The 13,506-nt window shown below is 44.3% G+C and overlaps 1 protein-coding gene across 3 annotated transcripts in view; it reads right to left on the bottom strand.

The window, feature by feature from the left end:
- LOC118388459 (membrane-associated guanylate kinase, WW and PDZ domain-containing protein 3-like) overlaps positions 1-13,506 on the bottom strand; it is a 160,060-nt gene that overhangs the window by 53,303 nt on the left and 93,251 nt on the right. The gene's annotated exons all lie outside the window — the stretch shown is intronic.

The following is a 13,506-nucleotide window of genomic DNA, read 5'->3' as shown; positions in this document are numbered from 1 at the left end:
AAATGGCTCGACTGGCGCTGAGCTTCAGTAATCATCATGTTCCCTCTCTCTCCTCTCTACTCTCTGCCGGGCGGACAAAACTCTGCTTAACACAACTCTGTACGCATGGCTATGAATACTAATACATCCTTTCAGAAAGGAACAGCCCCCTACAGTAGATATAGCTGGTGATACAATGGGGATGCAGTATAGGGTGTAATATACTGAACAAAAATAAAACATGTATTTTTACATGCGCCGAATACAACAAGTAGATCTTACAGTGAAATGCTTACTTACAGTGGCTTGCAAAAGTATTCACCTTGTCATGACGCTAGTCCTTTCAGTGATTTGGCTAGCAGAGATGTGAACAAACCCCCCCACCCCCCACCCACCCCTCTCCTGTTAGGAGGGGAGGAGGGGGGCAGTTTTACGACCTTACAACCACATCGTAAATACCACAGAGACTCTCCCTGACCATGCAATTGAGAGAGAGTTTCACAGACAAAGGGATTTCCCCGTCCAATTCTGCTAAGTCCCAGAATTTGAGAATTTAACAATACTCCTATTTTTGAGAATGTGTAAACTGTCGGTGGAGAAGCCAACTACGACCCGGTCCGTTTTGTTTGTGACCTTATGAAAGACAATACAGCCCCATTATCCTAACTCTGTTCATACAGATCCCTCAGTTATGAGGTTTGCATCTAATTATTGTATAAAATGAACGAGTAAAGATGAAACTATTTGCGAAATGATGTAATGTGATGTTAACTTTTAAAATAAGAAAATTGTCTTCCCTGTACAGTTGAACTAAGTCAGTAGCCACACCCAAGCGAATAGGCATTGGTTGGAAATTATGAACCAACCCATTTTCTACATTTATATAAGAGCCCCCGTGACCCAATTCACGTTGAACTAAGCAAACCCCAGCGTGAGTTGCGGTGGCGAAAAGTTGAATATCCACTCTCCATAACAAAAAGTCAAACAAGTTCTGAATACCGTGAGGATTTGTCCTCACGTTTAAAAGGGCTAATTCTAATGTCAACCATACAGGCCAGGAAACGTGGAAGCTTGCTCTCCACGTGAAATGGTATGAACTCTGAACTAATGATCACTCAAGAAGAAGTGAGTCCTAGATGATAGCCTTACAGACTGCAGCTGGAAAGGTAGCAAATCTAGTACGAGAACACTGACCGACGTGGACCAATCTCCAGAGTGAGATGAACCTCTCAGACCATGTGAACTTCTCACACAACAACCCAGAAGATTCCACAAAGGACAGGGCAACATCAACAGGGCAAACCAGAGCATCACATCACCAGCTTCACGTAAATACAATGCATTGCTTTTCCGAATGAGCGATCATTAGTGGCATATGTATTTATGTGAGAATAGCTTCCCAGGTCCGATAAAGACCAATGTTCCTTAGTCTTCCTTCCAAAACCCCCTTCTCTTCTCTCTGAATCTATAGTGTTATAACCTAACTGTTTTTGTTTAGTCCACTAGGGATGGTATAATGTTATTATGTATTGTATATTCTGTAATTGTTTAATTAGCTAGTAAATAAATAACTGAGCCAATTGGTGTATGGATGATATATAGGAAAGGCTAGGTTCGTGCAGATAACCAATCATTTACGACATTCAGATGAGACTGAGGAAGGTAATAATAATAATTAATTAATAGAAGACTAATTGATCAGATATTAAAGAATCTGAAGAGTTATATTCAGAAAATTCTAACTTTGTAATATGAACATTTTCCGTGGTGCCCTGACTTCCTAGTTAATTACATTTACATGATTAGTTTAATAATGTAATAATAAATACATAGAATTGATTTGATAAAATAACAGTCTTCACCTTTAATGATACTAAAGACACGACAACCCCCCTTGGCATTTTTCCTATTTTGTTGCCATACAACCTCATCATTTGACTTACATAACATGCCTTCCAATTTGAGATGCAAAATATGTTTTATTGTGAAACAAACAAGAGAAAAAAGACTTGAGCATGCATAACTATTTAAACCCCTCCAAAGTGAATACTTTGTAGAGACACCTTTTGCAGCAATTATGTCTCCATAAGCTTGGCACATCTAACCACTGGGATTTTTGCCCATTTTCCAAGGCAAAACTTCTCCAGCTCCTTCAAGTTGGATGGGTTCCGCTGGTGTACAGTAATTTTTAAGTCATTCCGCAGATTCCCAATTGGATTGAGGTCTGGGCTTTGACTAGGCCATTCCAAGACATTTAAATGTTTCTTAAACCACTCAAGTGTTGCTTTAGCAGTATGCTTAGGGTCATTGTCCTGCTGGAAGGTGAACCCCCGTCCCAGTCTCAAATCTCTGGAAGACTGAAACAGGTTTCCCTCAAGAATTTCCCTGTATTTAGCGCCATCATGCCTTCAATTCTGACCAGTTTCCCAGTCCTTGCCGATGAAAAACATCCCCACAGCATGATGCTGCCATGGGTGTTCTCGGGGCGATGAGAGTTGTTGGGTTTACGCCAGACATAACATTTTCCTTGATGGCCAAAAAGCTCATTTTAGTCTCACCTGACCAGTACCTTGTTCCATATGTTTGGAGAGTCTCCCATATGCCTTTTGGCGAAGCACCAATGTTTTTTCTTATTTTTTTCTTTAAGCAATGGCTTTTTTTCTGGCCACTCTTCGTAAAGCCCAGCTCTGTGGAGTGTACAGCTTAAAGTTGTCCTATGGACAGATATTCCAATCTCCGCTGTGGAGGTTTTCAGCTCCTTCTGGGTTATCTTTGGTCTCTTTGTTGCCTCTGATTAATGCCTTCCTTGCCTGGTCCGTGTATTTTGGTGGGCGGCCCTCTCTTAGCAGGTTCGTTGTGGTGCCATATTCTTTCCATTTTTTAATCATGGATTTAATGGTGCTCTGTGGGATGTTCAATGTTTCTGATATTTTTTTTATAATCCAACCCTGATCTGTACTTCTCCACAACTTCTGCTTGGTCTTCATGGTGCCGCTTGTTTGGTGGTGCCCCTTGCTTAGTGGTGTTGCAGACTCTGGGGCCTTTCAGAACAGGTGTACTGTGATGAGAGTATATATACTGAGATCATGTGAGAGATCATGGGACACTTAGATTGCACACAGGTGGAATTTATTTAACTAATTATGCGACTTCTGGACGTAATTGGTTGCACCAGATCTTATTTAGGGGTTTCATAGCAAAGGGGGTGAACACATATGCACGCACCACTTTTCCCTTTATTTATTTTTTTAAGTTTTGGAAATAAGTAATTTTTTAAATTTCACTTCACCAATTTAGACAATTTTGTATATGTCCATTACATGAAATCCAAATAGAAATCCATTTAAATTACAGGTTGTAATGCAACAAAATACAAAAATGCCAAGGGGGATGAATATTTTTGCACGGCACTGTACAAGCCCTTAAACAACAATGCAGTTAAGACAAACAAGTGTTATGAAAGTATTTACTAAATAAACCAAAGTAAAAAAATAAAAATAATACAAAAAATTGAATTAACAAATAATTAAAGAGCAACAATAAAATAACAGTAACAAGGCTATATACAGGGGGTACCGGTATAGAGTCAATGTGTGGGGGCACAGGTTAGTCGAGGTAATTGAGGTAATATTTACATGTAATATTGTTTAAGTGTCTATGCATTGCTAATAAACAGAGAGCAGCAGCAGCGTAAAAATGGGGCGGGAGTCAATACAAATAGCCCGGGTAGCCATTTGATTAGCTGTTCAGAAGATGTATGGCTTAGGGGTAGAAGCAGTTTTCGAAGCCTCTTGGCACTACGGTTGCAGTGCGGTAACAGGGAGAACAGTCTTTAACTAGGGTGGCTGGAGTCTTTGGCAATTTTTAGGGCCTTCCTCTGACTCTGCCTGGTATAGAGGTCCTGGATGGCAGGCAGCTTGGCCCCAGTGATGTACTGGGCCGTATGCACTACCCTCTGTAGTGCCTTGCGGTTGGAGGCCGTGTAGTTGCCATACCAGGCAGTGATGCAACCAGTCTGGATACTCTCGATGGTGCAGCTGTAGAACCTTTTGAGGATCTGAGGACCATGCCAAATCTTTTCAGTCTCCTGAGGGGGAATAGGCATTGCCGTACCCTATTCACGACTGTATTGGTGTGTTTGGGCCATGATAGTTTGTTGGTGATGTGGACACCAAGGAACTTGATGCTCTCAACCTGATCCACTACAGCCCCGTCGATGAGAATGGGGGCGGGGTTGGTCCTCCTTTTCCTGTTGTCCACAATCATCTCCACGTTGATGGAGAGGTTGTTGTCCTGGCACCACACAGCCAGGTCTCTGACCTCCTCCCTATAGGCTGTCTCATCGTTGTTGGTGATCAGGCCTACCAGTGTTGTGTCATCGGCAAACTTGATGATGGTGTTGGAGTTGTGCCTGGCCAAATAGTCAAGAGTGAACAAGGACATAATGACTACCGACCCGATGCACTCACGTCTGTAGGCATGAAGTGCTTTGAAAGGCTGGTCATGGCTCACATCAACACCATTATCCCAGAAACCTTAGACCCACTCCAATTTGCATACAGGGACTATGCTGGTTTGCTTGAAACATTTAGTTATTATAGACTCGGTCAGGTAGAGGTTGAAAATGTCAGTGAAGACACTTGCCAGTTGGTCAGCGCATGCTCGGAGTACACATCCTGGTAATCCATCTGGCCCTGTGTCCTTGTGAATGTTGACCTGTTTATATGTTTATATTCTGAATGTGTTACAATGCTATTTTATTGAAAGGCTCCTGGTGCTGGCACGCAAGCACACATGCACTCACATGTACACACACACATGCACGCACACACAACCATGTCACCAACCCCGTGGCTGTACAGTGCCGTCTTTGTGTCAGAAGGTGTTGTTGAGGTTGTCACATCAGAGATGAGTCTCATTCCTCCTCTTTACAGATAACATTGTATCAGCTTTCCTCTCTTCAGGTGGAGACTCAATGGCCTCCACTGTACCCAGTCAGCCCTGTATGCTGTATGCTGTATGTATTTCTAGAGACTGCAGTCAGCCAGAGAGAGAGAGAACTTCACCTCACATCCCCCCCCGTGCCTCTCTGTACTGCCACAGTACCTATCCATTTCCTCCATCTATCTACAGTGACTCTTTCCATTACCGTACACGCTATTGGAAGCAACAAGGGGAACCAGAATCCTTTCCAAGTATTTCAATCATGGCATGATTCATAAAGATAGATTCCTTTGATTAAGAGCTTTTCAGTCAGTCTCTATTTTTGTACCTATTTATTACACTACCTTTTCATCCTCAAATTCGTTAGAGATGAATGAGTCACTCACAAGTGGAAGGTCACCCACAGGAATTATTCAATATCTCTTTGGAGTTTTCTTTAGCATCAGCAAACAAGTAATCCTCTGTAGAGCCTGTAGCATCTCAGGGCAGATACCAGCAGAGAGGCGGAGCAGACAGAGCCGAGTCAGGCGCCCCTGGTGAGGTGCTTGACTCAGAGCCTCCACACTTACACTAACACTTTGCTACTGAGGGAAGAACATGCTCGCAAGCACACACACAGAACACACACACGGCAGCATCTGACTGGCATCATGCAGAGAAGAGCAGGGCTGAGGAATGTAGAGCTGGCACTGGGTAAAGGAGAGACAGATATCACAGTCACCTAATTGGTCTGTTTCCAAAAGACACAGCTATGCAGCTTATGGTGACTTGTTGTTATGTTCCACAACTCTTGTATGTGCATGTGGAATTCTTCAGGGAGGTCATTTATTCTGATATCTGAATGCCACAAAATGAAGATTCCCCTAAACCAACAGGTTTAGTACCAGACCGCAACATACCAAGGCATCTTCTCTATTTGGCCGAAAGTCTTTTCCTAGATAAGTCCCAAATTTGTGTAATACAGAGGACATGCACATCCATTCCCTTCCTCCATATGGCTGAGTTGTTTGCTGGCCCCAAGGCGTTTACTAGCATAGCAGTGGGTGTATGCTCTATGATTGTATGCTCTATGAGTGTATGCTCTATGGGTGTATGCTCTATGAGTGTATGCTCTATGGGTGTATGCTCTATGGGTGTATGCTCTATGGGTGTATGCTCTATGAGTGTATGCTCTATGATTGTATGCTCTATGAGTGTATGCTCTATGGGTGTATGCTCTATGAGTGTATGCTCTATGAGTGTATGCTCTATGGGTGTATGCTCTATGAGTGTATGCTCTATGAGTGTATGCTCTATGAGTGTATGCTCTATGGGTGTATGCTCTATGAGTGTATGCTCTATGAGTGTATGCTCTATGAGTGTATGCTCTATGAGTGTATGCTCTATGAGTGTATGCTCTATGAGTGTATGCTCTATGAGTGTATGCTCTATGGGTGTATGCTCTATGAGTGTATGCTCTATGGGTGTATGCTCTAGCTCTATGCCACAACACAGTGAGGCCCAATCACAACACTAAATAATGTGATTAATGGCAGGCTAATGGTGTCCTGTTCATCATGGCTTCATATTCCTCTCTCTCTCTGTAGGTGCAATGCGGGTCATGCTGCAACTCAGACAGTAAACGGTGTCTGGATTGAGCCTGTGTAGGAGTAGGAAAGGCTATCGTCTCACTTCAGCCCTGTAAATTAATTCTCTACACTTATATAACCAGCACTTTGTGTAGGCTTCAGCAGCGGCAACTGTCTAATTGAGTATAAGGCCCTAGAATAGAGCCTCAACCTATAGCAGTATTTGTAGAGCTTGCTGAAGCAGGCTCACATGGTCACAGCTGCACCCATATTAAAGTTAACCAACCATAAGCTACCTCCATACCTCCCCTGCAGAGCCAAAGAGCAACAGAGAGGAGGGATGACCTTCATCCTCTCAGGTTCATGATTAGCAGCAGTCAGCAGAACAGTGACTGTAATGAGGATCCCAGCATCTGTGAGGGGGCGAGAGGGAGGAGAGGGTTACCCTCAGGACACTGACTCATGGTGTCGCTCTTTCTCACTCTTTATCACATTTCCCCCCTCTAACTTCTGTTCTAGTTTGCTCTCCTTCTTCCTCTCAGTCATTCTGCATCTCTTCATTGTCCATCTCTCTGTCTCCCTGCTGTAGGCGGTCCCTTCTTGTTATATGATTTGTGGGTCCGTGGAGTCTGATACAGCTGGAGAGTAAAACACACACACACACCTACCCCATCTCAGTGAGGAGCCTCATTTAGCATCTAGCTCAGATCAACAGAGGAATCAGTATGACTACACTCACATGTGAATGGAGCACATTTATCCACCCAATCCACTACAGTGTAATATACTGGCCCATTTCTCTCTCACACACACACCCAGACAAACATGCACGTACGTACGCACATACTCATATTACCGCAGCACTCTGCTGGAGAGAGACAGATGTGAATTTCATAGTTCTATCCAAAAACAAGTGTGACTCAAGTAGACTGTGTTGTTCAATATGGTTCAGAAAAGGCCTTCGTCCTAATCCCAGGCCTGTTGTCAACTCATGTCTCCGTAAAAGTGAAGTCATGTTTCTGTGAAGCAAGAACACGGCCAGATGTACTCCATAATTGAAAAGGAAAAAAAAGAGAAAAGAAATGAGGGAAAGCAAACCGGCATAGAGAACACGGCGAGGAACATGGGAGAGAGAAGCACAGTGATGCACAAACCCTGCCACTTTCCCTGACTTCAGGTGACACATCGTCAGACAGAGTGGCAGAGTCGCTTCCCCTCCAAGCATACCCCTTTCCAACCACAACACATACCACAACAGAGAGAACATAACGTAACACTCACATCAGGAAGTAATCAATCTAGCAGGCGGCCGCAGGAAGAGAATATGATTGAATCAGAAAGCATTTACAGGGCTGTTTATTTGTTGCTATTATACTGAGTGTCTAAATCAAAACACGAAAAGGCCTTAATTTGCAATCACTTCAACTGCATCTCATTAGCTTTGGCATATATTGACTAAAACAGCAAAAGATAATAATGAGAATAATGTGGTTGAGTCAATCAATCAGTATCATCTCCTGCTGGCTGGCTGGCTGGGTTCAGCATTAGTCCTGTCATCCGCTAGTGAATGATGAGGGAAATGTGGGATTATATCACAGTCATCATCCTCAATGGCATCAGATATGAGCCTGACTACAACGGGCTTATTAACCGCGTGCCATTGTGACGGGGGAACTAAAGGCCAATCAGAGAAGATGGATCCTGGTCTGAGGCATGACTGACTGACTGAAGAAACTCCAATTATCATCGTAGCCGTTGCTGTTACGATCATATCTGCTCCAGTCACTGTTTTGTGGCAGGCAGCCCTTGAGTGATGCACAGGCCCCCTTTCGTCCATGAACTCTCCACTCACTCACTCACATTGTGAGAACACATCCCTTCCAAGGCTACTGATCTATGTCAAGGTTTCGACTGAAGGAGCTCATTTCTAAATTAATTTATATGCGTGCTTCTCGACATTTAGATGAGACTGAAACAAGAGTAAAGGATCTGTGCAGCAAAATAAGTGTCTGCTGCCACTCTGTCTGTTTGACCACAGGCCACTGCTCCTCTGTCGTTTGTCAGCGTCTTGTTGCGGGAGAAGGGCATTGTTTGTGAGCCTCTTGAAGTGATAGGTTATCGTCCCCCAATGCTGTGCATTTCATTGTTGAGTGAGCAAAAAGCATCTCGAGGGCTAGCGGCCATCTTCAGGAGAGTGAGGGATTGTTGTGAGAGCTCGACCCCACTGCCCCACCTCTCAGTCTCCTCACAACATAATGTTGTGTTGCTTGGTGCAGAGATCCTTTGTTTGGCTGTAGCGCTAAATTGAGATGAAGTTCAATCTGAATGAGACCATGAAGAGTCAGATGAGACCATTCCTAAAATGTCTACTCTTTGGCTGTGGACACTCCTAATGTTCATCTCATCTTAATGCCTATCCAAATCCTATTATCCAAGATTGATCAAAAATCTGTTTTGAAACGATACTGGTAAATGGTAAACGATACTGGTAAATGAAACAAGTAAATGGTTTAGGACTATACAAGACTTGACTATATACCTTCACATTCATTAGGTGTTAAACCTGGCCTCTCCTGCTGTTACTGTAGGAGAGGTAGGAGAAAGGATGGTGTTGTGTGCCAGGTTAATAAGACAGCAGATAAATAGCACAGGGATGTTTGCAGCAGCCTAGCTCTCACCTGCCCATCCCCATCATAAGGCCTTATTGGGGGAACTAAGCTGGTTAGCTAAACCCATAGGGAAACATTTGGACTGGAAACAGAGAATGCACATCTCTAATTGGCTGGGTGCTGGGCCATCCACTACTGCTGCAGACATCTTAGACACCACGGCAGGAGCGGGATAACGAGCTCTGTGAACCACAGTCAGGCCTAGAAAAGCACTTGGACATGTAAATAGAGTCAAAATATAACTGTATAGGAGCTGTACTTGATTCACTAACCATAGCACAGCAAATTAGTGCAGAAGGATGTGGTGGTTGCAGAGATATGATTGCAACATGGCTGCTCTGCTGGTTGTGTGGCTTGCGGGCAGGCAGAGGAAGGCCGTGGTACACAGCTGGGGATAGCCCTTTAAGAGAGAAATGCTCCACTAAGCCACTTCTCTCCAACACCACCTAGCTGAGAGATGTACCATAGACCTGCAGAGAGAGTCCCTAGGCAGACCCCTAATCCTGTGGCGCTGTAAAGTGTAAGGTGGTTATCATGGCCACACTCAGAGGCACTCAACTGATACTCAACACATGACAGAAAAGGGATTTCATGTTTCCAATGAGGAGCTGAGGAAAATCAATCATGTGCTCCGACGGCCGGGGACGAGGGCCTGCCTGCCACCCAGCTCACTGCCGAGGGGGCTCTGCCAAGTGTGCTGACACTTACAAGCCTGGAAGTGGATGGGAAAGCACTGAAGGCTTGTCTCTACAGTATATGTCTGTTTCTTAGTGGAGCTCTTGGCCCTACTGGACCCTGTCAATTGTAATAGACAAAACGCAGAGATAGAAAAGGTGCTGACTGTCTCCTGGGGTCATCTCTGTATGACTCATATGAAAACCTGGCTCAAAGGTTCAACTGGAAGGCCAGGTTTTTGCCATGACCTTTGTAAAGGTGGTGAGTAAAGAGTGGTGAGTAAAGAGAGGTGAGTATAGAGTGGTGAGTAAAGAGTGGTGAGCAAAGAGCGGCGAGTAAAGAGGGGTGAGTAAAGAGTGGTGAGTAAAGAGGGGTGAGTAAAGAGTGGTGAGTAAAGAGTGGCGAGTAAAGAGTGGTGAGTAAAGAGTCGCGAGTAGAGAGGTGAGTAAAAGAGTGGCGAGTAAAGAGTGGTGAGTAAAGAGAGGTGAGTAAAGAGTGGCGAGTAAAGAGTGGTGAGTAAAGAGTCGCGAGTAGAGAGGTGAGTAAAAGAGTGGCGAGTAAAGAGTGGTGAGTAAAGAGAGGTGAGTAAAGAGAGGTGAGTAAAGAGAGGTGAGTAAAGAGAGGTGAGTAAAGAGAGGTGGGTAAAGAGAGGTGAGTAAAGAGAGGATGTGTTGTATGATAAATGGGAGAGAATACTTAGAGGAAGAGAGATGTACCCAGAGACACCAGAGATGGAAACTTCCCTCCCGAGGACTACAAATGTTTCCACATGGTCCACTGCACACACAGATACGCACACACACATGCATGCATACACTCTCAAATACACACACACCAGGTTTCGGCAAATGAGGTTTCAGGGTTGGTTCCACCACAAGCTCCACTTTGACCACCAGAAGGATGCCCACAGCTTATAGGGAAGCCTTGCGCTTAGAGTGTTGGGCCAGTAACCGAAAGGTTGCTAGTTTGAATCCCTGAGCCGATAAGGTGAAAAGTCTGCCAATGTGCCCCTGAGCAAGGCACTTAACGCTAATGTCTCAAGGGTCGCCGTTGATTTTGGCAGACCCTGGCCGTGACCCCACTATATGAGGGTGTCTCAGGGATAGATGAGATATGCAAAAAAACACATTTCCAATTCACATGTGTATTAATACATACTTGTATATGTGTGAAATAGGACAAATATAAGTCCCCAACAAATTATTACAAACAAACATACACACAGTCTGCAGCTGTGATCTGCCATGTAGAAATAATATGTTTTCAAAACCTATGAAAACCTGATCTGCTGTAAACATTAAGAAGAATTAAATTTCTGTCTCCCATTTTCACGTGGCCAAATTCATAGGGCCTGCTAATTCTCTGAGTGAAAATCGATGATGGATGCATAGTCGATAGAGACATATTCAGGTGCGGGCCATTGAAGGGAGATGGAACAAGCTCTTTCTGCAGACACATTATGCAACAGATATCTCCTCTGGTATTCTTAGAGCAGTTGACTTGAAAATGCATTTCAGTAGGAATGTCTGCTGAGCAAGTGCATGATGTAACGTGATGAATCCCTGGAGACATGAGGGATGAGATGGAAAGTTGGACATTTATGAAAATGCACGCTTCTCTCTCAGGCTCTTCTGCATGCGCTGATGCAGAGGACATGCCTCTCTCTCCTCACTCCCCTCACTACAAGGGCCTCCAACCTTCTACTACCATACACAGACAGGGGGATGAAACAAGGAGTGTTGGCAGCCATTATCCTAATACTCATGAGGGGGGATGACACTACGAGTGCTGCTGAGGAGTAATTGCTCCGCCATAGTAATTATCAGGCATAAACACAACTGGCTGCTTGGCCCTTCAGAAGAACCACCAGCTGTAATTATTTCAATTGATTTCCTTCTATGAAACTACTGAACAGGACTTTAGGTTTTCACTAATGTAATGAAAGGATTTTATACAGCCTCTGCAGGATTTAATACAGCCTCTGCAGCCGTATGCTCTGCCATGGCACAGATGAGCTGGCTTCAGATCAGAGAGAGAGAGAAGAGGAGAAGGAGCAGGAGAAAGGAGGGTGAGAGAGTATGAGAGAGAGAGAAAGAAAGAGAGCGAGTATGAGAGAAAGAAAGAGAGAGAAAGAGAAAGGGAGAGGGAGGGAGAGAAAGAACGAGAGACAGAGAGAAAGGGAGAGGGAGGGAGAGAAAGAACGAGAGACAGAGAGAGAGGGGGGGGAAGAGAGAGGGAGAGAGAAAAAGAAAGAGAGAGGGAGGGAGGGAGAGAAAGAAAGAGAGAGAAGGGGGGAGAGCAGGGGAATGATGATGAGGAGGGACAGTGTTTATCTTGATCATCTCAAGGTTAAGTTAAGTATCCTATCTGTAAAGCTTCATTGGGCATGTCCTCCCTTTATGGGCCATAACACCCATAAACCCCCCACATCCCATAGCACCCCGCCCCCACCCCCCCCACCTCACAGTGCTAATCAGACTGCAACAGGACAGCCTATCATATCCATAGATGAATACTAATAAGTACAGAACATAGCAGTCAGTCAGTGTGCAGAACCTAAAATACATGCAGCATACATCAGAGACCACAGCAATCTAATGGTCAATCAATATATAAGACAATATGTGACGAAAAGTATTTGATCAACTGACAGCTTTTTTCTATTACAGCTTCAAATCAGTTTGACATCACTATAGACAACACTGCCACTCACTCTTAGCTTGGTCTTCCCCTGGTGTGCAAAGGGATCATACATACAATACATCACACCCAATGAACATAATCAATTAAAACCTGTTATTAGCCTGCTAGGAACAGTTATTTAAGAATCAAGTATGACTGAACTTTCCTCCAGACCATGCAGCTCCACAACATAATCCTTTGCAGCTCCACAACAATTCACACAGGATTAGCACCCAAGGGAGCCTGGCTGTGAAGAGTGAAGAGGGACGGGTGCAGAGAAAGGCAGTTGAGAAGGAATGTGGACGAGAGGTAGTGGTGGGTGGGGAAGTGGTCTGAGGGACCCTATGGGGGATGAGAGAGGGAAGTAAGGCCCTAATCAACACATAGCGGGCTATGGAATAGGAGAAGAGACAAGAAGAGATGTGTAATGTTTACAAAATGTACAGCTGTATGTGTAGATAACATATTCACATTGTGATGTCACAAGTCCCGCCGAAGGTGGTTCCTCTTCCTGTTCGGGCGGCGGTCGTCTTCGCCGGTCTACTAGCTGCCCACCGATCCCCTTTTCTGTTTCAGTTAGTTTTGTCTGATTTGTTACACCTGTTTCTTGTTTGGGTTTTGATTTGGGCTATTTAAACCAGGTATGCCCGCCTGCTTATGTGCGGTCTTGTTTTTCTGTTCATGTGGTGTATATTCTCGTGGACTATTTTCTCAGGACTGTTTGGTCCTGCTTTTGGGCTGGTTTAAGTGATGCGCCTTAGTGTTTGGCGTTACCGTTACTTGTTGTTCTGGATTAAAAGATCACGATTTAACTACTTCTGCTCTCTGCGCCTGACTCCTCCACCCACTACTCCTAGAAGCTGTGACAGGTGACTTGCAGGCATGAATAAATGATTCAAATATTTGGCAGATGTTATTGCGGGTGTAGTGAAATGCTTATGTTCCTAGCTCCAACAGTGCAGTAATACATAACAATACACACAAATCTC

This window comes from Oncorhynchus keta, chromosome 10 (genome assembly GCF_023373465.1).
Source record: "Oncorhynchus keta strain PuntledgeMale-10-30-2019 chromosome 10, Oket_V2, whole genome shotgun sequence".
Classification (NCBI taxonomy): domain Eukaryota; kingdom Metazoa; phylum Chordata; class Actinopteri; order Salmoniformes; family Salmonidae; genus Oncorhynchus; species Oncorhynchus keta.
The sequence above is the reverse complement of the archived record's forward strand: the minus strand, read 5'-3'. Positions and strand labels throughout refer to the sequence as shown.